The sequence below is a fragment of the Cavia porcellus genome, unplaced genomic scaffold (assembly GCF_034190915.1).
Source record: "Cavia porcellus strain 051 isolate PalLab524CR breed Dunkin Hartley unplaced genomic scaffold, mCavPor4.1 scaffold_22, whole genome shotgun sequence".
Lineage (NCBI taxonomy): Eukaryota > Metazoa > Chordata > Mammalia > Rodentia > Caviidae > Cavia > Cavia porcellus.
In genome coordinates, this window is record NW_026947505.1 from 39,610,160 (window position 1) to 39,634,487 (window position 24,328).

General features: G+C 39.2%; 1 protein-coding gene and 1 long non-coding RNA gene across 3 annotated transcripts in view; one reads left to right on the forward strand and one right to left on the reverse strand.

Annotated features, from left to right (window-relative positions):
- The window catches only part of Pacrg (parkin coregulated), a 503,840-nt gene that overhangs the window by 82,756 nt on the left and 396,756 nt on the right, over nucleotides 1–24,328 (reverse strand). The window lies entirely within an intron of this gene.
- The window catches only part of LOC134472166 (uncharacterized), an 84,132-nt gene continuing 68,869 nt past the window's right edge, over nucleotides 9,066–24,328 (forward strand). Inside the window, exons 1-2 of the long non-coding RNA XR_010042049.1 lie at nucleotides 9,066–9,199; nucleotides 13,695–13,821. This is a non-coding gene — a long non-coding RNA (uncharacterized LOC134472166). The remainder of the gene's footprint in view (nucleotides 9,200–13,694; nucleotides 13,822–24,328) is intronic.

Below are 24,328 nucleotides of genomic sequence, written 5' to 3' on the forward strand. Positions count from 1 at the left end.
AATAGTGGTATGTTTTGGGAAGCAAAACAAAGGTAGTATATGGAATGCCGTGGGGAGGAGGGGATGAAGTCTTTGCACAGGTTGCTCAGGGAAGGCTTTTGTGGGGAAAGGTGTTGGACAGATCCGGACCATGTTGCACACCCTCTGCATGCTGGTGGAGGCATGCTCCAGGCAGAGAATGGAACTTGTGAAGGCCTTGGATATGAAGTCACCTTGGTGCTTCCAAGGCATATTCAGAATGGAAAGGTGGCACTGGGTGACATGAGAGCAAAGGTGGCAAGGTTGTGATGGTGGACAGAGGCAGATACCACTGTGCAAGACGTAGCAGAGTTTTTATTCTTTGTGCAATGAGAAGCCATTGGATATATTTAAGAAGAAAATAGCAAGATGCGATTTATTTACTGAAAAGATCACCTTGGGTATTGTGCAGGGAATATGTCCTTTGAGAATTAGTAGTGGAAGCAAGAAGAGGAGCTATGAGGCCATTGCAGATAAAAGATTACAGGAGGGGGAGAGGGAGTAAGACAGGACAGAGAAGTTAAGAAGAGGAGGTTTTGGAAGATAACACTCTGGATTAATGGGACATGACCGGCATGAGGTTATGTTTTGAAATTAGGACCAGCAGAACTTACCGATACATAGGTTGTATCTTATAAGGATTAAGAAGGATATAAAATGATCTTTAGGTTTTTGGCCTGAATAACTGATGGTACTGGCTGAGAGGGAAATGACCAAAGAGTGAACTTTAGGGTTTAATTAAGGATTTGTGCAGGTCACTTTTAGTAACTCATGGTATTGAGCAGAGCAGACAGTTGGGCATGAAAATTAGAAATTTAGAAATGAAGTCTGAATGTGCAAATCTGGGAGTCAGTGGTGTATTACATGGATTAGAATCCTGGGCAAGAATTTAGTTTCACCCCAGGGCAGGTAGTGCGGCTATTTGGTGCCAGCATGAGTCTTTGTCATGGGTTATTCATGCAATGTAGGATATCAGGTAATGTTCCTGATCTACACACATCAGTACTTACACACCATTTCCGAGTTGCGATAAAAGTGTCTCCAAATATTTCCCAGTGACCTGGGCAGGGAAAATTTGTCCCCAGTGAGAACCACAGATAATAGACATGTTCAAAGATTGCCACTAAAGAAGAAATAGTCTGAGCCTTGATCTTGCAAGCACCAAGAGGTAAAGAGGATGAGGTACATGTTAGTTTTAAAAAATTTTTTTACTTCTTTTTTTAATGGCAAGATGTGGTAGTCCTGTGAGAATTTCTATCTTCTTGGGAATTCAGAACCAAATTTATTAGCAAAAACTGAGGAGCGTAGCTCATTTAAGAGAGTGCACATTGGGCTTTGGATATAGCTCAGCCTCACACAGCACTTGCCTGGCAAGTGCAAGGTGCTGAATTTGATTTTTGGTACAGAAAAAAAAAAAAAAAAAAAAAAAAGAATGCACATATGAAGTCCCGAGGCATTTATATGGATTAATGAAGGCTTTAATGAAACAATGCAAGATGAAAGTAAGCAAACTGAATATAGTACAGTTATAATGCAAGTTAATGATAGCAAACCCTTAAATAATAGCTAGTTTTGTTCTTGGAAAATGGTTCCCTACATATAAGTAATTAATATAAATTGGACTGCAAATGAAGGGAACATGTAGCAATGTTTCCAAGCATAACAGCATCTCCTAGTATTATAAAATTGGTTTTCTCTCTCCCCACCTGGGAGTGTGTGTGTGTGTGTAAGCGCGCGCGCGCGCATGCTAGAGTGACTAGCGGGTAAGTAGATGGTGTTTGTTGAAGGATCCTTGAAGTAACTGGACTCTATTTTCCTAAACCATCAAAGTCTAATTTGCATCTTAAGTTTCTTTTTGTATTTCTCAGCTACCTAACCTCTACATGAATATGGTTTTCGCATATGTAAGTATTTCCCAGAATCCTGCCTTGAGTCTTTCTTGGTTTTTATTCCCCTTTTGTCTCACTGGCAGTCTCAGAAATGCAGTGTTTTCCTTGTCTCTCTTCTGTTTCCTCTTCCACAAGGCTCTGCCTCTGGCTTGCCCCGCCCTGTGCAGGAGGTACCATTTTGTTGCACCTGCCTTTGGTCTCCACTTGTCCTACTGTTCTTGTCCTTTAAAAGCACTAGTAAAGAGGCTGCTCTAAGTGCTCTTTATGATCACCAACTCTCTAGAAGATGCCGATAAGGTGAAAAATGTTTTGTTTCTCAACCTATATTTTTAGACACAAAGAAGAGGGGAAAAGATGGTCCAAATGTCACTTGTCTTCGGTTGAGAAATGGCTTCGAAAATTCCTCAGATTCCTAGAACCCTTCTTTTCCCTATCAAGCATTAAAAAAAAAATTTTTTTTTGGTCTTCTTCTTTTTTTATCGGTACCAGGGATCAAACTCACAATTGCCTGCTTGCAAGGCAGGCGCTTATGCCGCTGAGCTAAATCCCCAGCCCCCCTGTCAAGCTTTTGATAAGCCTGCTATTCTTGCCACTTGGGATCTTCAGCCTGCATTCACTTCATAGGCACCCCGGGGTTGTCTCAAACACCCATTGTAGTTGCTTCTGCTACGGTCACTACTGGTGACTCCTATGTGTGAAGCCTGATCCTTCCTGTTCAGGATTGCCCACGGTATTGTCTGAAGCACAGTGAAATCCGGATCCCTTGCTTCTCACAAGCTCTTCTGCCTCTCCCATCATGCAGGTCCCTGGACGCCTCTTCCCACTCTCCTAAGTGTGAGAGTCCCCAGGGCTCCAGCAGTGGAGATTTCTCTTTGTTTCGTTTGTTTGTTTCTTTTTTTGTCCTGGGTGTGCTTGGTAAGAACACAGCCATGCAGGGGCTCCTTTCAGCTCATAGCACTTATAAATATCTCTAAGACATATTTTCTGTTTTCTTATTGGACATTTGTTTCTATTTTGATGTCCCATAAACATCAAAAACTGAACACACCTAACATTAAAATCATCACATTTCCCTAAAGTCCATCTTTCCTAAATTTAGCGTTAGATTAATGGCATCAATATGTACTTAGTCAAGAAAAATGAAATCTACTAAATTGATTCCATATGAGACAGAAAACACAGCAATATAACAATGAATAATGTGGCCAAAGTTATTAGTAGATTAACTGAAAGTCTATCATACCAAGGTGGTTTTAGAAGTGAATTAATTTAACATTCTATGAAAATATTATTTTCTTATTCCATTTTACTTAAACCCTTATTGAAAAGGAAGCTTCCAAAATCTTTTTTTAAAAAGAAAAATAGTTCTAACATACAGTGACACCAAAACGTCATAAAATAGTTCAAACCAGATAATTAGTTCCAAACTAGATAATTATTGGAAATATTACAAAATCTTCAAGTAAATACTAAAGTAGTAGCACACGACAAGGAAAGAGATATCATTATTAAATAAAAATATATCATTCATTTCCTGAATCATGCATGAAAAAAATTTAAAAAGGGACAAATCAGTATTTGTAGTAGTATATAATCAAAGTTATAAGGAAAATATTATATAACATTTACAGAAGCTAGCAGAAGAGACGTTTTGATAAAAGTTAATGTTTATTTTGATGGTTAAAACCACTGGTGAGGTAAGAGCTTATACTTTCCTTAAGCCATCATTAGGCTAGTGATAGTATGACAAAATCTTTTCTTTTCTTCCTCTATCCCTCTTTGTCTTTTTTATTTTCATCCTCTCTTCCTCTCTTCTCCTCTCCTCTCCTCTCCTCTCCTCTCCTGTCCTGTCCTCTTCCTCTTCTTGTTCTTTCTCTCTCTCTGTCTCTCTCTCCAACTCTCTCTCTCTTGCAGTATTAGGGCTTGAACCCAGAGCCTTCCCAATTGAACTAATCTCCAGCACTTTTAAATGTTTTAAAATCCTGAAACAAGATTTTCCAAAATCATGGGGTTGGGGATTTAGCTCAGCAGCTTGTAAGTGCAGGGTCGTGAGTTCAATCCCCAGTACCCATTAAAAAAAAAAAAAAAAAAAAAAAAAAAGATTTTCCAGAATCAGTCTGGTTGGGCTTAACCTCATTGTGCTCCTGCCCAGCTTTCCAGAAGCACGCACCACGAGGCCTCAAAGTCTAGAACAAAACAAGGATGTTAACTTTTAAATGTATTCAAATTGTTATCGATGTGTTATTTTAAAAAGTTGTTCTGTAGAAGTAGAGAGTAGAATGGTGGTTTCGAGAAGCTGGAATTTTGAAGAGGTGGTTGGGGAGGCCTTGGTCAAAGGATACAAAATTTCAGTGAAATAGGAGGAATGAGTTCAAGAGATCTACTGTATGATATACATGGTGATTATAATTAAGTATACATTTTTGGTTAATGCTAACAGAGTAGATGTAACATTCTCACAGTTACACAGAATATGTAAGGTGATATATTTTAATTAACTAGATTTAGTCACTATATGTATTTTTTTTTTTTCAAAACATAGTCTTTTGTTTGCTTTTTGAGACAAGTTGTCACTATGCAGTCTAAACTGGCCTCATGTAGCTCAGACTAGCCTTCAAGTTGTAGTGATCCACCTGGCTTAGCCTCCTAGGTGCCAGGATTACAAGCATGCACCACAGTGCCAAGACTTCAAAACATAATTTTATATATGGTTTGTACATAAAATTTTACCTGTCGATGTAAGAAAAATTGTTATTGAAATAACAGCAATGGTGTAAAACCAGAAAAATAAAAGGTATCGGTACTGAAAGAATTATTGGTACTCTTTGCAGATTTTATAGTTAATAACCAAAATCCATTATGAATAAGCAAATTCAATAAGATTAAAAAATACATGGGACATAGCTGTACTATGTATAAATAATAACGAGAAAATATAGTAAATGTAACAGATATAACTATACCATTTATAGCAACAAAACAAGTAAAACAAAACAAAAAGGTAAAATATCTATGAATGAATTTAAAACTAAGTGTAAAAGTTATATAAAGAAAGCTTTAAAACTACTAAGGTGCTTAAAAGAAGACCATGTAATCCTCTAGTAAATCACCTGAAGTGTCTTGTAAACTCAATGTGATTTTTTTCCCTGGGAAGCCAGGATATCTAGTTCTCTCTTGAAGAGAAAAAAATCAAGAAAAGCAATCTGGCATCTGGGCCCCTTCACATGACACTATTGCTTTGTAAACATTTTCTTTCACTTCTGCATGACCGTGTCCAGGTTCACTGTGGACTTCCCAGTCTTGGTCCAGAGCCAGCCATTTGCCCAAGGAAGGGGAGAATGCTATTTGGAAACAAAACTGAGGTACAGATATGTTCAGTATCTTGGGGACATTAGTACACCCCGGGCTTCTCAGTGGACAGATGCACACACACAGAGTTACAACCATGTATAATTTATTAATACAGATAATTAACCAATTCTCTCTCTCTCTCCCCCTCTCTTTCTGTATCTCCCTCTGCCTCTCTTTGTCTCTGTCTTAGAAATCATGAGTTCACACTAATATCTCTAACTCTAATCTGACACTTTGGGATATGTTCAGTTTTATATCTTTCTGTATTTTTAATCTTTTGGCTCTCATTTGCCTCTTCTGTATTTGTTATTTTGATCTACCCCTGTACATAGTTAGTTTTCCATTGCTACCACCCCATTTGCCCATCTCCACCCCAACACAGATGCCCTTCTTGTCACTCTGGTGAGTCCTCAGCCTCACTGGCACTGCGTCCCCACCATGCAGTCACCCTCCCCCTCCAGCAGGCTCAGACACACCTCTCTAAGATTCCACTTCCTCTCGCTGCAGGGAGTGGTATCTGCGCTGGGCTCCACCTCTAACACTGAGGAAGAGGACAAGCAAGGAGCCATATTAATTTACCCTCTCCGGAGCCCTCACCACCTGTGTGCTTGTCTTCCTACTTCCAGACCAGGCTTGGGAGGGCTGCAAAACCAGGCAGTGAAGCCATTTCATGGGGGAAGAATCAGGCACACCGCTAATTGTAAGACACTATTAAGCAAAATATTCTCATGAGCCATTTTATTATGCATGAGTGATTTAAATACTGAGAATCATGTCAGATTTGTTTTTACAAAAAGCAACAGCTATTTGTTCTTTTCTTAAATAGTACAATTATATAGATATATGAAAAGATTTTAAGTTAATAAAATATTCAATCAAATATGGTAAGGGTCTAAATTCTCATGAAAAAAATCTGTGTATGTAAGCTTTACATATCCATGTTATAGGTATTGAGGGCAAAGACAAAAAAATGTTCATCATTGGAAGTTTCAAAGCAGTTACCTAGGGCTGGAAATTTAGCTCAGTGTCTCAAGCACTTGCCTGCTAAGCACAAGGTTGTGAATTTGAACCCCAATACCAACAAAATGAAAACAAAAAAAAGTTACCTAAATTGGCCTCAGATTCTGTACCCTTATTCTGAGCTCTAGATATCCATGTTATTGGTACAGAGGGTACAGAAAAGCATTTGTTCATAACTGGAAGTTTTAAAACAGTTACCTAAATTGACCTCAGATTTCTGCACCCTTTTTCTATAAAACAGCAACTCTAAGTGGGCATGGAGGTACACACCTACAACACCGGCCTTCTGGGAGGCTGAGGCAAGAGTATTGCAAGTTTGAGCTCAGCTCGAACAACTTAGTGACTAAGGGGACCCAGTCTCAAAAATAAAAGATGGGACAGGGCTGGGGACATAGCTTAAGAAGCCTGGGTTCAATCTCTACTACCACCAAAGGAAAACAACAATGAAATCCAGGCATGTGGAGAACATCACTGAAACAAAGACTAAATGTTTTTGTTGAACCAGTGGCGGACTGGTGCACAGGATTATGAAATTTTCCTGCGAAATGGGAAGCAGTTGATAATTTTCACATAAGCATTAAGGAATCACTACATTGCCTGGAAGAGAATTTCTAACTCTGTCAAAAAAAAAAAAAGTCAGATTTAAGTGTTGCTGTCTTAACAGCCGGTCATGTGGAGCCAAAGATTTTTTTTTTTTTTTTAAAGAAAAGAGAAGGAGTCTGTGATTAGAAACTATCATGTAAGCCTAGGAGAAAAATTTTAGTATCAATGAAGAAGGCTCTAGTACAGTAATGAAGACTTTTATTAAGTCAATCTTACTGGAAGGAGACAATTTTACATTTTACATTTTATGATTAAATGAGGCATAAAACTGACTGGGATTGCAAGAGTTGACAAGGTCACATTTGGATGTCCTGAAATGAACTAAATGAACTGCCTCCCCTACCCCTTAGGATGGTTATTCATTGATTTAAACATCTTGCTGTTTCTTATTTAATATCTCCTATATTTGCTGTCGTATGGAAGAGGTAATTTCTTTTTGAAACTTCAAGGTTGTACCCCTTCAGTACAAACTGAGGACAACACACAACAGATATACTATTGTATTTACAGTTCTTTCTCATTGTCTCTTATGTCCCTGTCTCTATCTTTCTGTCTCTCTCTTTTTATGTGTGTGTGCAAGCGTGAGCATGCATGCGTGTGTGCATGTGTGTGTGTTTTACTGTGCAGTGTAGCTCCTTCCACATATTTCTGCAGTAGACACTATCCATGTATTTTGGAAGAGGGAAGTACTCTCAGGTTACGGTCCTTGGTCAGTCAGGGACCACACTTTCTCAGTCAATGGCTAATACTTTGTCTACTCTAATGGTCTCTGATGCATTCCAGAGGGCAGAAGATGTTTTGCTATGAGGACTTTCTAGTGGATTGCCTTTGTCCTCATGTCCAAGAATTATTGTAGGCCACTGAATACTTGGCACTATATTACACTCAGATATTGTGCATTATGGGTTGGATAAGACCTTGGTATAAAAATATCTGTTTATTTTTTTTAATGGTTCTGTAAATACTTTGGAAAGAATGTATTTGAGTCACAGATAGGGTCCATTAGAGAGCAGAGAATTAATACAATATGCCAGGTTTCCACCTCTGTTCTCATATAATTGTCTACTCATCTGACTGCTTTTTCATCTTTAATAGATTTTTCACAATATTAGAAGAACAAATTGTGCCTTTTCAGGGGCGCAACTGACATGCTTCACAGTAATCATGATCCTACTGGAGACATTCGCCAACAATGAGATTCACAGAGCATTTGGTGGTGGATCGAGGTCCTTTCACAGGCACAGCTAACTTTTACAGGCTTAGCTCAATGCATCCACACCGTTCCTGTGGAATGCAGTGATTTTTAATGACTCTTGAAGCCCTTGCTTACTGCTGAGTTGCAATGGCCTTTTCTTTAAAAAGACTACGAAGATATATATTTGTGCATGCCAGATAGATGGAACTTGTTAATTTATTATATGATACATTCTTTGTGTTATATGCTTCATACCAAATTATGGTTTGAATGTGTTTGGGCCTTATGCAAGTATTAATTGGCTTGATACAGGCTTATCTCACACATTAGAGAAAAATCAATATGAAAGACATTAAGAAACTCGGTAAGATCATAATATTCCTTTACAATAAACATTCTGCACTGGTTGTCTCATTTTGTGTTACCCTCATCTGTGAAATTAGGTAACCCTTGTAGCATAACTTATCAATATTAACAATTATTTGTTGCTTGTATCACTCAATCTCTACTTTATACCTGACTGTTCACTAGAGCTTTTTTTAAAAAATAGACTTAGGAATTGATTAATTAAATACAAAATGCTAGATCAACTTACAACTACTTTCAACCTTATCCACTCAAATCCATCTTCTGGCCTCTCTGCAAAGTTCCACTTTCATAGTGAGCTGGGCTGTCACATTAATTACGGTTAGCTCCACTCCAACTACTCTTTATTAAGGCTACTGAGAAATTTGGATGATAAGATGCTCTATTTCAGGGCCACTCATCACGTTTCCTGACAGATGCTAACAATAGTTCGCTATGCACTTTCTTTACTGAAGCTACCCAGCTCCTTGTCAACAGGGAAAGGTGTCAGAAGAATGTACCTAACATTGCTCACCACCATATTTAGTAAATGAATCAGAGTGCCAGGCTATAGATTACTTTGACTTGTGCTGCTATTTGTAGCTACTAGTACACCAGCTTGCCCAACCATTCCTGTTAGATTTCCTTTTAAAGAAGTCCAATATAAAAGGGGAAAACGAAATAATCAGGAGAAAAAAATCTTCTCATACCGACAAATGAATTTTTCTGCTTAATCAATTACCATTAGGCATTAGACAAATTCATTTTTGGTAGCAAGGTATGTTCCTTTCCTGTTGTAAATGTTATTACATGAATTCTAAGAGAAGTTAATTCTTACGGCACTAAAAGGATATTTATATTAATGAAATGCATGTATAGAACTGTTCTCTCCTCTAAGTTCACATTTCCTTTCACATAAAGAAGCCATGTACTGAAAAATATAACTAATACTTTAGCATTATTTTTCGGGAGCCACTTTACTAAAATTCTAGGAAGTTATACCAAAAAGGGCTGAAATTCAAAATTATGATCAGTGCCACTAGCTTAAAGTCAATAGCACACTAATAGTTAAGTAAAATGTGTATTTGTTATTTTATTTCTGAAAATTTCTTGACAAAACTGGATAACTACTATAGAGAAGATGCTAATTTTTAAAATGATAATCCCACTGCTCTCTTTTTCTACAAAAGCAGCATTTACATTGATTTTGTTTTCTGCTACTTTTCTTGTTCTAGTTTGTATGCCACACTGTCATTGCCATTTTCATTCTGCTGATGAAATATACCACATTCTGTCTTAGAGGACAAAATAATAAAAAAGAAAGGAAAAGCTCAGAAATAACCTGTGAATATGAATTGTTTCCATTCTTCACGAAATATTTGCTTTGTGTTGAAACTACAGCAAAAGTAATCTCTGGACTGGATTATGTGGTATAAGCTGGTTTACTAACAGGATAACATCAATTTAACTACAATGGAATTCAAATTGGCTATTAAGTTATGCTCTCATAGACAGTGGCAATATGTTACACAACTGTGAAAAAAATAGGAAGCACCGCCGACAGTCTGTGGCCCCAAACAGGCCAATTCCATATGCTCTCAACGCCTGACAGCTTTGCAGCCCAAGTCCCTGCTCCCTCTCAGTGACACCCATATGGCACCACAGATTGAAAGCTCGCCTTTCCTCAGACAATCACATTCTCTTTGAGTTCTATAGCTGTAAATGTTTGTGAACAGTGATTCTTCATTTTATTGCAAAAATAAGTGTATGGATACTAATTATTTTACTATCTTCAAAAGAGATATTTGTGTATCCTGACAGCCTTATATTAATTTTGCAGGGGAGAATGAGATACATGCATTTTAATTTAATATCAAGTGGACCAATCTCTCAACTGTGCCCCTATATTCTCGGCAATACCAAGTGGTAGGGATTTAAGTTTGAAAAGATACCACTTTTAAACATCTCATCCTGGAATGAGGAGCCAAAAAATGAGGATGCTATTCTCATATTAAAGTAAACAGTGTTGAATTTAATGGAAATGTCAGATACAAAATGAACTAAGGACTTTTTCTGGGAATGGTAATTGGTTTTAATATTTCTGGAGGCTGTGTTTACTTATACGTTGCAAATTTTAGGCTCCATACACTGACTTCTTTGCACACTGAGCACTTCTTTCAGCCCCTTGCAACACTGGACGTCAGATGCTCTGTTTGCAGACATACTGGGAAGTGGTCATTATTTTCATTTCAGCAGAGAGACACTAACTAGCCTCTAAATTATATCTAAAATGAGGAAAGCACAGAGTATATTCAACAAGGAGGATGTTCTTTCTCAGTAAGAGGTGAATACTATATGATACTAGATTTCAAAGTAATGTGAGTTTTTCTGTTACTAAAAAAATCATTTAAAGAAATTTCTCACTTTCAATAGTTTTCTTTTTTTAAAAAGCCAGAACATTAATACACTGATGAATATTTACAATTTATGAAAGAAAAGGAATAAAATCCTAGAGACATGTTCAGCACCAACCAAATTTGGTAAACTGAAAATACATGTAAATGATGGTAAAAGGAAAAAACCTCAGACTATTGTATTTCAAGACTCAGAAAAAAAGGAAAACAAATATTAGCATGCTTTGTTCAATTAAATTTCCTGAGTTAAGAATTTATTTTGCATTTCTCCATGAGAATCTCTATGAGAATTTCACCTGATCTGGATTTGAAATTACTTGTGACAGTTTGTTTAGTGACAACAGAATCAGAATCAAACAACAGAATTAGACAACAGAATCAGCACTTTCTTCTCTTCTGTTTCTCTGTCTCTGTCTCTGTCTCTGTCTCTGTCTCTGTCTCTGTCTTTGTCTCTGTCTCTCTCTCTCTGTCTTTCTTAGCATTGAACCCAGGGCCTTTGCATCTCACTCTCTCTCTCTTTTTTTTTTTTTGAGAGAGAGGGTCTTGCTTAGTCACTAAATTGCCCAAACGGGGCTTGAATTTGTGATTCTCTTGCCTTAACATCTGTTATGGATCAAAAACTGGTGATCAATTTAACAGCAACTGAATTAAATCAGCATGGTGCCGAGCGTAGACTGGTCCACTTGAGGAAAGCTGCCAGCATAAACAGAGACACGGAGAAGAGTTGGGCATTGTGGGTTTCTCTAAGTGTTGCCATTTGAGCCATTGGTTCTCCTGGAGGAGCTTGTCATGACTAGCTTCCCCAGTGTGAGTTCTACCATTGTCATCAGAGGACCTCAGGACCTTGGTGAGAGTGGCTGTGGTTCACTTTGGGGGAGCTCTGGTCCTTACATTGAGCATCGCTTCCTGGCTCCTGAGGAAAGGATGTGTGCTATTTAATCTCCAGCGGAAACTTGTCACTCTGACTTTCTGGCATGTATTTGACTGTTCTTACCATCAGAGGAGCTCAGGACCTCCATGTTGCTGAGGATGGCTATGGTACTTTTCAGGGCAGACCTGGTCCCTGTTTTGAGCGTGACAACCTACAAGCACAGCTCCCTCACTCGCTGGCACAGACTTTCTAGCTTCCACCAGAGACCTTTGGGCCTTCCCAGTGTAGGTCCATAAAACAGACTGGCGTGAGTCCTTCTCTGGGCTCTAGTCCTCCAGTTGGACTTGAGGGAGGCACTGCCATGGGCTCTAGGTCTTCATCTGGACTCATGCAGGACACTGCTGTGGGATCCAGGCCTTTGGCTGAATAGTCTTACTTTAGTGCTATGGACCGATTTCATTTACTCTGGGTGACTATCATAAAATAATAGTATAAATTCTGTGTCCTGATTCTAATTGTTCTCCTTACAACCCCTGAGTATAACAGCGTCCTATGTGCTGGCATTACAGACCTGTGCCACTACAGTCAGTTTATAAGCCTTTCTCTTTATTTTGCTTCCTCCTTCCAGGGTCTAAGAAGCATCTCTGTCTCTCCCTCTTTCACCCTTCACCTCTTACCCCATGGGGTGTGGCTTAATGATCCTTGGTTTTTCTCCTTTTTCAGTTCCTGAAAAACCTACAGGGATGTTCTAGCACATGATTACTCCATTACCTGCTTCTGCATTTTCCAGTTTCTAGGTCTTCAGTGCATCGTGGTCCCAGATCTCTGGAGTCTCCCTTGTGATTAGTATAAGTGCCTTGGTTACTTTTCTCTAATTGCTGGGACAAAATACCTGACACCCAAAATGAAGTGGGGAAAGGTTTATTTAGTTCACTGTTTGTGGAGGTTTCAGTTCATAATCAGCTGGCTCCAAGGTAGGGTAGCATGGCACTTGGTCAGTACTTCAAGGCAGCAGCCAGTAAGAGCAGCAGGAGCATAAGCAGGGGCGGAGCGGTGGTGGTGGTGGAGAACATGACTCTTTTTCACCTTTGTATTGTACACAGGCCACTCTCCCTTCAGGACTAGTGTAGTACTCACAAAATCTCCTTGCCCTCCTCTTGCCCAGGATGAGGACATTTACAGAGTAAAGATCATGGCTCTCTGCTCAGTCTCTTAGTTAAACTTCTAAACTCAAGTTGACACAATGTATCAACCATAACAAGAAGTGAGGGGAAAGACAAAGGGGGGGGGGAGACCAAGTGGGTGCTCCATCTCTGCTAATATTTTCCATGTAATAATACGTGTGTTGCTAAATTTCTGCTTTCTGGGAAGTTGAGGCAGGACGATGGTAAGTTCAAATTCAGGTTAGACAACTTATGATTTAGTGAGAGCCTGTCTCAAATGAGAAATAAACAAGAGATGGACATGTAGCTCAATGTAAAGTTTCCCCAATACTAAAAAAATTTAAATTTAAAATATTCGATGACAGAAAAATACAGAGTTTTATATTGAATCATATAATCAGTGAAAACTGAATATAGCAATGACATAGAGCTGGGTTAGAATTTATAATGAAAGAATTTGGGACTTCAGTGGTCTATCAGCTATTAAAATATGTGAATACTCTTATAGAGAAACTGTTCTAGAGACCAAGATAATGTTAACAACCCTATCTCACATCTTTTGGTAAATACCTGCAAATGCTGTTGCTTGTATCCTGAATGAAATGGCAAAGACTTATTCCTTTAGAGCCAAGAAACTCCCAGACCCTATCACAAAATTCAAGTTGGATATCATTCCATGCTTTTGGTTTGTTTCAAAGTTAATCACGACTTTTCTTAAAAATCACTACTTATCATGAAAACCTACCCTCAGTCTTGACTATTTGCATGCATCATGTATTTTCACCTTACAGCAGACTAATTAAAACCCGATCACACCTCCCTCAGGTATGAAATGCTGTGAACAACTATGCCCGATATGATTTGTGAAACACAGTGTAAAACGTGCATTGAATCATTTGTTCCAACCTCTGCTGCCTGCAAAGAGCTCTTACATGCATCACCTAAATGACAGGTAACTTCTCATTTTTTCTTAAAAGTAATTAGCCTTATAAAGCCAAAAGTCCATAACAGTGTTGGTACATCGCCTGTGGCTCTTCTTGATGAGCCGGTGACACTATGCTTTTTAATAAACCCAGAATTTGCCATCGTTGTCCCATCGACTCAAAAAGAGCAGAATTATCTTCTCCCCGAGGGCATTCACAAGTGTGATGCACACTGAAGCACTTGTTACATGAGCTAATGAACTGGGAGAGGAGAAACACCATCCACCAGAGACCGGAGGCAAGCAAAGTTTCTTCCCACATCAAAATAAATCTTCAGAAATGATGGGTTTGATCCACAGCAAGTGTGCTTCATTCATCTCCAATTTGTTAAGTAAAATGCTCTTGCGTCAGTGACCATGGCAGGTGCAGGCAAGAACAGATGGAGGCAGAGGGGAATGGCCTTGTGTTCAGTCCTGACACTTCAGAAAGCCCATGAAACAGAGCAGAATGTGCAGCTCCACAGTGTCTAAGACTCTGTGCCTCCCCAAGACGCTTGCTTTTGACACCCCCACTCACCCACCCAAGGGACTAGAGAAGAAAAAGGCGCCCGCAGATGAAATCTCGAGGCCTGGCTTGAGGTCCTGGCCTCCTAACCACACCTTCAATAGTTTTTATTTGTCACTTCATGTAAAAGGATTTAAAGAAGCCCACATAACCCAGTCTTTTCTCAAAACCCAGGAGATTTAGGCAAAAACACATATATTTTATTTAAATTTCTGATATGAAATGCTTAGATAAATCTCAGGCAGGAAATCAGCCCAAGATCTATTTGCTGGAGGCCTGTCTAGGTTAGCTTAGCTTACGGATTCTCATTTCAATATGAAAACCTTCATTGCAACTACTTCTCTTTGAACTCTGAGAATGGAGAATCCTGAAAATTTGACAGTTAGTGGCAATTTATGAAACATTCTATTACTGTTGGCAGAGTATGGAAAAACATGGGGATAAAAGCTGAATCTATAATGTACACACATATACTATATATATACATAGACGTTTATATCATTATATATTTAACAGCAGTGAAGGACAGAAATGGCAGAGCACTGGGACAGGACAGGTCTCAGAGAACATTTACTACACAAGATTTTCCACTGAGATTTAATCCTAAATTTATCTCTTAGTTCTGATTTCATTCTTAACTCTTAGATAGTAGACACACATACATTGTGTCCCTCTGGAACTCTCTCTACGTCTCTCCCTGGCATTGCCCTCAGTGGGAAACCCCCACTCCTCTCTGTCCGTCTCTGTTGCTGTCCGTCTCTCATGCCCCTGCTGTCTTCTGAGCTCTCCTGCCAGCAGCCTCCCTGCAGGCCTGCTCAAGTCACCCCTTCATTGGTTGCTCCTGAGATGCCTCAGCCTCTGCCCACTGCTCTAACTCTCCTTGCCCTTGCAATCCCAGGTCCAAGGCCCTATCTTGGCACCTCAGAGTCCTAGCAGCTGCCTCTTTCAAACTCCCTGAATCTAACTCCTGGCTGGCCCTCCCCCCCCACATCTGGGAGGGCAACGTCTCTCTCTCCCCAAGATGAATGCAGCAAACATTTGCAAGTTTGCAGGATTCTTTGATTTCAAGAGACTTTTGCATATCTTGCATCACTGTAGCTACCCGTTTTGCACATGAGGAAACCCAGACAGCTGTAGTCGCCCGTCGCATTACGCAGGCCATGTAGTGACCTGAGAAGGCTAACTATCCTATCAACAGACTGTTTCCTAAAGAGCAGTTCAAACCTGCAAGCTACCCACGAATGTGAGGCCTGCAGCTTGCTCCCTTCTGTTGCCTCCAAGCATCGGTAGCTGGTAATATGGATTTACTGGTTTGAATTGAGGCAGAAGGTGGATAATAAGAAGGTGAGTGAATGGGAGGTTATTGCTCAGTCTCACCTCATGCCACAGGTTGTGAGGAGAGCCTCATGCAGCCATGTGTGACCCCCGTCCCCATGCCGCCATAGGGAGGTGAAGTTCTTGGGGTCAGGAACAGCTGTATCTTTTTACAACTCTGTTCCTTAAATAAATTGGGACATAAATATATAGCACAGAGGCAAGATCCAGAGAAATCCATGTGTGAACTGACTCACACAGCTTTCTTGTTCTTTCAAAAAATTACAGGTACTCTTCAGAATTGATCAGGATCAAATAAGTATAATTTAATGAACTAGAAATGGATTTGTGACAAACTCTGTAAATTAAAAGTTTTCACTAATTCTGTAATTCACTTTTTTTGTAATTCCTCTTGAAAGAATATTTTCCCGTGTGTCAGCAACTCTTTAGCTTTCCATGTAGTTGTTTAATATATTATAAAGTAAGAAATAATAAGCGTCACATGAAAACTCATATTCTACAGAACATAAGAAGCCTTGGCTGCAGGAAAACCAGAAATGAGAAAGGAAGAGAAAGTGCACAGATCTTGACCTGTAACGGGGCCCTGTTCTGAACTGTCTCAGCACACATGGCCTAAGATTACAGTCCCAGACGTACAGGAGTAGGTGACAAACCATCCTTGATTAGCACTGGAAGCTTTGTGTTCTAGGAAGCTTTTCAGCCCCATGCGAGCGGGGACAGTTGGTCGCTCTATTAAAGAGACATCCAAAACATGGGCCGCAAGAGCATGACAACTAAGTGAAGATTTTCACTATTCCTTGGTTTACCAACTATCACTACCTAGAGTCCTCCCTCTGAACATGGAAAGGTTAAAATCTACCGCAGCTTAGAGAAAAGACTCTTGGTGCAGTTCTATCAATACATCTGGAATGCTGCTCATGAAATTCAATCTTTCCCTCTCCTACTCATGGCTATGTGTTGTTCGGAAAGTATGCATGAACTGAGAAGTATGTGACACGTGCCCACGTCCATACCCTTGGTGCTTACAGTCCAAGGTTAGTACTGTTTGCCTTAGTCTGGGGTCATGCAAACGTTATAGATCCCGGAGTCAGTAGCCATGGGCCCCCTGCGACAGGGTGGGCTCATCCTGAGGAGGCACCAGCGAGGCTGCTTCAGATTGTTGGTGCTAAGGTTATATGAGAACTAACAGACTCAGGACTTTCCCTTTTCCATATTTAAAAAAATAGTTGGCTTTTCTTCGTTTTTTTTTTTTTGAATAAAAATATATTTTATATACAAAGATATATAGATTAGCATATGTATTTAAAATAAAAATATATGCTTAGAACTGACAGTAGATAAAAATGAAGACTCTTCCAGTTGTCAGTCTCTATGAAAGCAAATTTCTACCCCTTTTGTCTTTCCAAATATTACATTTTCAATTGCATTTTTAAATTTAAAAAAAGACGCTTGTTACTTTCTATTCTTCAGTGATTAAATGTTTTATATCCTTAGGCAAGTCTTGATATTTAATAGCACATATACTATAATGCTATTTAATAAGGTTTAAAATGCTCAAAACATTTTACTAAATACACTGAGATAGATATATCTAATACATATATATTCCTAACTATGTATACATATGTGTGTATCTACCAATACACACACACACACACACACACACACACACACACACACACACACAATATATATGCATGGACCACACAGAACAGAGGTTGCCTCTGGGATAAAGTTGAATACTCAGTAGTTCTGGGAAGGGTTGGAAGGAAAAATCACTCTTCCTCCTGCATCCTTTCACAGTTACACTCATTCTGACCATTTTCTTTTTATCCTCCTTTGCCATTTACCCCTCTTCTCTAAGACCATTAGGCATCTGGCAGGCAATCAGGCCAAATGATTAACTGTGAGTCCTTTCAAGCTACACAATTAAAGTTTCAGTCTCTGATCTACCATTTTCTGCTGGTATGACCAAGACATTCAGATTCTTCAAGCTCTGTGTCTCATCTTCCTCAGGGGAAAATGAGACAGTAACAGTACCTCGCTCATAGGTTGTAACTAGTGCTAAACTGATGAACACACTGCTTGTCCCTTAACAGTGGCTGACACGCACTCTTGAGGAACTGTGATTCCACTAATGGACTCTGGGAAAACTAGGCTAGAATTGCTGATTTATCTTGAATGAGTGTGAGCTGCACCGATCAGACTGCACCTTAGCTGAGAGTAACAAACAGCTCATTGGTCTTAACCTTTAGTGCTCAGGGGCTGGTTGAGTCATATAACATTGCCAGTGTGTACTTATCTGCACACACTTGGTCATTAAATCTTGGGGCCGATGCTGGGCCCTCTGCAGTCAGCAAGAATAACCCAGTTCCTACAGCATAAACGCTCAGGAACATAGACGCTGGGGTCAGCCAGCCTGCCTCTGCATCCGGATGCCACTGATTCCATTGTGTGACTTTGGGCAAAACGTTTAGCATCTCTGAGCCTTACTGTGACCTTTTGTAAAGGACAATAAGAACTCCCACCTCATGCAAGAGTGAGCACAAAGAGATAAACACTGCCACTGTGGAGCACAAGTATCTGGTACAGGCTAAGTACTGTGAAGACACAGCCAATGTTTTTTTTCACTACAACCTAGATATTTGGTACTTGTTTTTGAAAAAATGATGAATTCTTACATTTTGAAGATAATATTTTTCAGTATGCTGAACTATCTTTAATCACTATATTTGCAAAAAAAACCAAACAAACAAAAAAGCAAAACAGGTAATGTGAACTATGTTAAAAATTTGAAAATCATTTTACTGAAAAAGTAGTTCCAGTCACTTGGGTAAAATATGTCCAACTCTAGGTTAAAATGGTATTTCATAAAAGAAAGTGTAGATAAGAGGTTTTACTCTAACTTCAGTCTTGGAGAAACCAGGACATTAACATATACAAGGGTGACAGAAAAATAAGGTGAATATTATGATTCTTTAAAAAAAATTTTTTTATCACAGTAAAAAATACTTGGTCACTAACTCCCCGCAAAACACCCTTTAATGTCAAATGCTATTATTCCATCTTGCCTTTTTATGAAGCAGTTATGGAAGCCCTTTTTCTTGAGTATCTTAAGAGTGCCATCCAACAACAAGGCAGGGTCATTAAAAACATTACGATGTGTCCTCATCCACCTTATTCACAACTTCTGGCAACATGCAATTCTGGTTCTATCCTAAAGTCAAAATAACTGTAAAAGGTAAACAATTTGAGTCAATTCAGGACACGAAGGCAACCAGGACGGTGCAACTCAAGATATGAAAGGCTTCCTGAGCTGCTTCACAGAGTAGCAAGAAGAGTGGGATAAGTGTGTTCAAAGTGAGGGTGCGAATGCTGAGAATTAAAGGCGATGTGTAGGAACTTCAATGAAAGTAAACATTTATACTGTTTGGGGATCACATGCCATATTAGCAGGGTAGTGGGAATCAGAAAAATACATACCTAGGAAGCTCTTTCCTATAATAATAGTAAAGTCTTGTTTATTAATAATAGTAAACATCTTAATGTGCTGCCTTAAAAGTTTCAAATGCTTTGCATGACATCACTTTTTACTTTTGTTTGTTTTTTTTTTATTGTTTTGTTTTGTGCCTCTGATATGAACTGGAAAAACGTCCCTTTGGGGCATAAGATAGTCCTTGCTCTAAATCATCCCTTTGTCAGCTCCCTTAAAAGCAAAGATAAAAAGAGAAATTTAAAATAAGAATGGAAAATACCCATCAGTTTCATGAGAACAGTAAGTGAATGAGACCCTATTTTGATGATAGACTTCCAGACAAAAGCATTTACAGGTGTTATTTTTTTCTTCTTTCACAGATAAAGGTTTTTCCGAATAGATTTCTGGTAATCTTTGAACAGTTGAAAGCACCAAAAATGTTCATAGAGATGAAAATTGATTAGTACTGATGGGAAACCAGTTATACTGATATTTTAAAGGAAATTTTCTTATTGTAAAAGTTAAGTATCTTCTAATCAATTTTTTTTTTTAGTGGAAAGGAAATTATCTTGAGCATTTTAGGTTCAGATTTTTAACTACTTTTCTAATTATCCAGCTGCCTGCTTATCCTCTATCTACCTGTTTGTCGGCTGGCTATTTGTTGGTGTTTTGAATATCTCCTCAGGTCTTGTATCATGTACAGGTATAATTATTTTTACCTATGTTTTGGTTTCTTTGACTGTATAATACAATAGGTGACTACCTAATCTTCCAGAAAACCTACCACTGAGTTCTCCCACAAGATTCTATCTCACATACTGATTCTAGGTGACATCTATAGAGCCATTGCCAAGTGGATGCCATGCCTTGTGTCACCCTAAATCTTACTGAGGTAGGTGGCCTCATTCCTGCGTCCCTCTCTAAGGTATAAAGTGCACCTTGCCCAGGGTCTTGCAGCAATGTGAGGCTGCAGGGTCAGTCCCATGACTGTGGAGAATAAGAAGTCTTAGTGCAGATGAGTGTTGGGGAAAGGAGGGGAAAGTGAAGACCACTGAAGATTTAGAACACAGCTGATCAGGGAAAGACAGTGTCATTGGTAGGGACAACAAAGGTGCCAGGGACTGTTAATGAGTGGTAGTAACTCTGCTTTAGTAAAATCCTAGGGTGCTCATTATGGGCCAGGCACTGTGTAGCTCCTATTCTAGTGAACATATTCATTTATTTCTTTCACCAGTTCTAAGAGAAAAATAATGATTTTGGTCACGGACATGTTGCTTTTGAAACAGACCTGAGATAAGCCAGGAAAAATGGCCAGCAATGAGGAAGACAAGGTCTGAGCAGCAATAAAACAGCAGTCTTTCAAATCCATGCTCAGAATGGGGGGCAGGAGAGAACAGGAAGGGAGGAGCAGTCAAAGATGCCCAGCTGTGAGGGGCAGCTCAGACACCTAAGCCTGCAGAAGGTCGGAGAAGAGGTGCCAGCACGGAAAAAGGAAAGAGAAATAATGAAGGGCAGAGAGAGCAGATCTGATGAAGCCAAAGTCTTAGCTCTCCAGGAGAGTGACATTAAAATTGCAATAGGAAAGGAAAACAGTGGGAATGTCTTTAGGCACAGAATCCCCATTTCTGGATGCAGAGAAAGAATGTTGTCAGGTAGACAGGGAAGAAACAGAGGAGGAGAGCAGACCTGAGGGAGTCTGAGGGCCAGGCACCTCTGGAAGTAATTGTCCTTGGTGGTGGAGGTTACAAATAACGGTGGATCTCTAAAGTGTAATTCCAAGAATTGGGGGAACTCTTCTGAGGCTGAAAAAGGAAGTTACATAGATTTGAAATCACTGAGTTACAAGAACATGTGGAAAGAGGGTAGCTGTTCAGTGCTCTGCCTCTCGTACATGTGCATTAACACATTTCAAGGTCAAATTTTTGATGAAAGTTAAACCAAAGTCAAGACATAGTCCAGGAACACAGTCATCATATTTTTCTTTAGCAATACTGTCTTTGGATTCAACCACTCCAAGATTAGATTGGGATTCAAAGAATTACAAAGGAAATAATAATTAGTCAATATATTTATTAGTTTGTTATAATGAAATAAGAAAATAATCCAATACTAGTTAGCTCTCTGGGGCTAAAAGGACCAGCACATCCCCAAATCTTTTCTGTTATCAATGGACAAAGCCCCTCTCAGTTGACCCTTTGGTGAGCATCACTTTGTTCTGATCACAGTAAGGGTACAGGGTCCCCCAAAATGGACCCCACTGGCAGTCAGCTTCAGACCAAGTTCAAGCTCAAGAGGACTAGATCCAGGAAGCCAGAGAGCAATGGGAGAGCTGTACTGCAGCCATGGAGATCAATTTTGAGGGAAATCGCTTGGAAGGGTCAAAAAAGTCTGATGCCTGCAACTATACTGATGGCTGAAAAAGACAGAGTACAGGAGGGGAAGAAGACAGTGAAAGGTGGGAGGAAGCAGGAGGAAGACCCTCAAGGGCACTGGAAGTGACACAGTGTGTGCCTTAGCTTCAGCAGACAGGCTCATTCCCACTAGCCATGCAGGTCAGCACAGCTAGTGTCTAGGACTAATTTTAGTAGCTCCAAGTATTTGGATACTGATGTCTTCACAAATAGGCTGTTTGGATGAGTGAAGCAGCTACTGCCTAAAAAAGCAAAAGACATCCTCTGCAGTGTAGGCATGCCACTAGAACAACCAGAGTTTATAACCCGGGGCCACTGGTCTAACCTGCTTTTTTGCTTGATGGGCAGAAAGCACATAGTTTTGGGCATCCAGGAATCACCCTTGAGGTGCTTGAGAGTTTCCTCCTTTAGAAAAGACAGAGCAAAATAAAAAAAAAAAATTCAGACACAAGTGTATGAACAGAGGAAAGGAAGAAGGAAGAGGGAGAGGAGAGGGAAAGAGGGAGAAAACAAAACAGAGATTTGAAAGGATTGAAACTAAGTTGTGGGAGATCAAAAGTAAAGATTCAGGTCACAGGGACACTCGCTATAAATTCTGTTCCAGGAAAAGGACAGCTGGTTCCCTGGCTTGCAAGGGGACATGTCATTTACTTGCCAAATCTCTATCATAGATGGCCTTATTTGTTGTCAAATCTGATTCATATTGAGAGATAGCTTTACAGTTCAACATGGATTTGAAAAGTCTCTGATTCTACACTTTTTCAATATGTTTAAAATATGTATTACATTTAAAATACATGTTATTTGTAATTCTTTCAGGAATACTTTCAAAATATGACAAACGTGCAATTTGTACCTATGAATATAAAATCTTCAAAAATGATCATTGGAGAAAAGTCATTAAATTAAATAACATGAGGATTAAACAAAAATGAAATTCCTCATCTAAAACCCCACGTGCCCAGGAAGAGCACAAGCTGCCCAGGTTTCCCACACAGTCTCTAGATTCTTCTTTGGAACGGCCTGTCTCAGTTCCTGGGACAAATTGTCCTCTTAGTGGCTTGCCACACTTGATAAGAGAATTAAAGCAACCTAAAGTGCTGATGGTAAAGGTACTAACTAACTAACTAACCCCAAACTCTTCCTAGGTTGCCCCAGAAGATTTAAATGTGTTGAAAAGGAATTTAAAACAAAGTTAAAATTTTTCCCTCTAGGCATTTAGAAGTCTGATACTCCCTGTCACCAACCCTCCAATCTAATAAAAGTCTCATTAAAATGCTTAAAAGCAAATTATCCTTCTGTAAGTTATATTTATAAAAATATGAAGTGTCACATTAAAACTTTTTATAGACTCTATCACCAAAATAAATTTGAATAGTTTAAAATTTCTCTGAAGTTATATGCCAATGTTTTATATTTATTTTACTATTTTATTTAAATAAATATTCGTTTTAATTAAAAGCTTCAAATATCTATATCAAGCAATTTGTAATTTGTAAATCAAGAAAAACAGCTGCTCTTTATTAAGTGATTTTTTTTTTTTTAGGCTTTATCTCCCACAGGCTTTGGGGTAGGGCTTATGAGTTATAGGATAGTAAGAAGTCTCAGGCACTGAGAAAAATGGCGATCCTGGAGTGCCAAAGAGCGACCAGTGTTTTCAGGGCAGATCTGGTGACAGCTACTCTACAGAGAGTTCCAGATGTCCGCACCTATCCAGTGCCTGACAAATGCTTCCTACCGCTCCCCTGGGGTCCAAGAGGCATAACAACTGCCCATGTACCAATGTATACTAACAAAATATACTCACCAGGTCTAAATTAAGCTCCAAATGAATATACATGGTGGAAAAATCTAGTTTTGTGTGCTGTGATAAAAATTGTATTCAAAATGAAACAAACCCCTCAATTCACACTCATCTTGAGACATATATCTCAAAGTTTAAACGTTTAAAAAGAAGGCAATTGATATTGTTATGGCTGATAACAAACTACAAATTTTTCTAGGGGAAGAAATCTCAAAATGTTTGACAAAAGAGCTGTGATAAGAGATAAAGAACACACTATTCACTGTCTAAGGATCCAGAGGGGGAGATACAGCTTGTCCCTGAGCCCACATTTCCAGCTATGTGTGCTGTGATTACAGTTATAAACAATGGATACTGTGTCGGCGCACAGAAAAACAAACAATAGGTCTTTTTCTGAATGTATCTGTAGGAAGAACATACAAATTAGTCAACAAGGGAACTGAAATGATCCTTGTATTCTTTGTAAAAATAATACTTTAAGGTTCCTTTGCAAGAATGTCAGTATTCTTTCCCACTGTGTATCTTAGTTTCCTTCATTCTCTATAGAATTTTTCCCAACTTGCACCTGGTTTGACCAGTCAGCTGGCTTCTGAGGATTCTCCTCATTTTATTCCCCTCAGCCACCAGAGACTCTGGGCAGCTGCACAATTGTGCTCTCTTTAGTTATAAATGCAAGTTTGTGACATCCTCTGCTTGATTCAGTTAAATACGGAATTAATTGAAATCAATTCAACTATTCCCCAGTGCTTAGCCACTGAAACAGTCCTGTTAGGGAGGGAATACAGAGAGAGAGAGAAGAGAGAGAGAGAGAGAGAGAGAGAGAGAGAGAGACAGAGACAGAGACACAGAGAGAGAGACAGAGAGAGAGACAGACAGAGACAGAGAGACAGAGAGAGAGAGAAAGAGACAGAGACAGAGACAGAGACAGACAGAGAGACAAACAGACA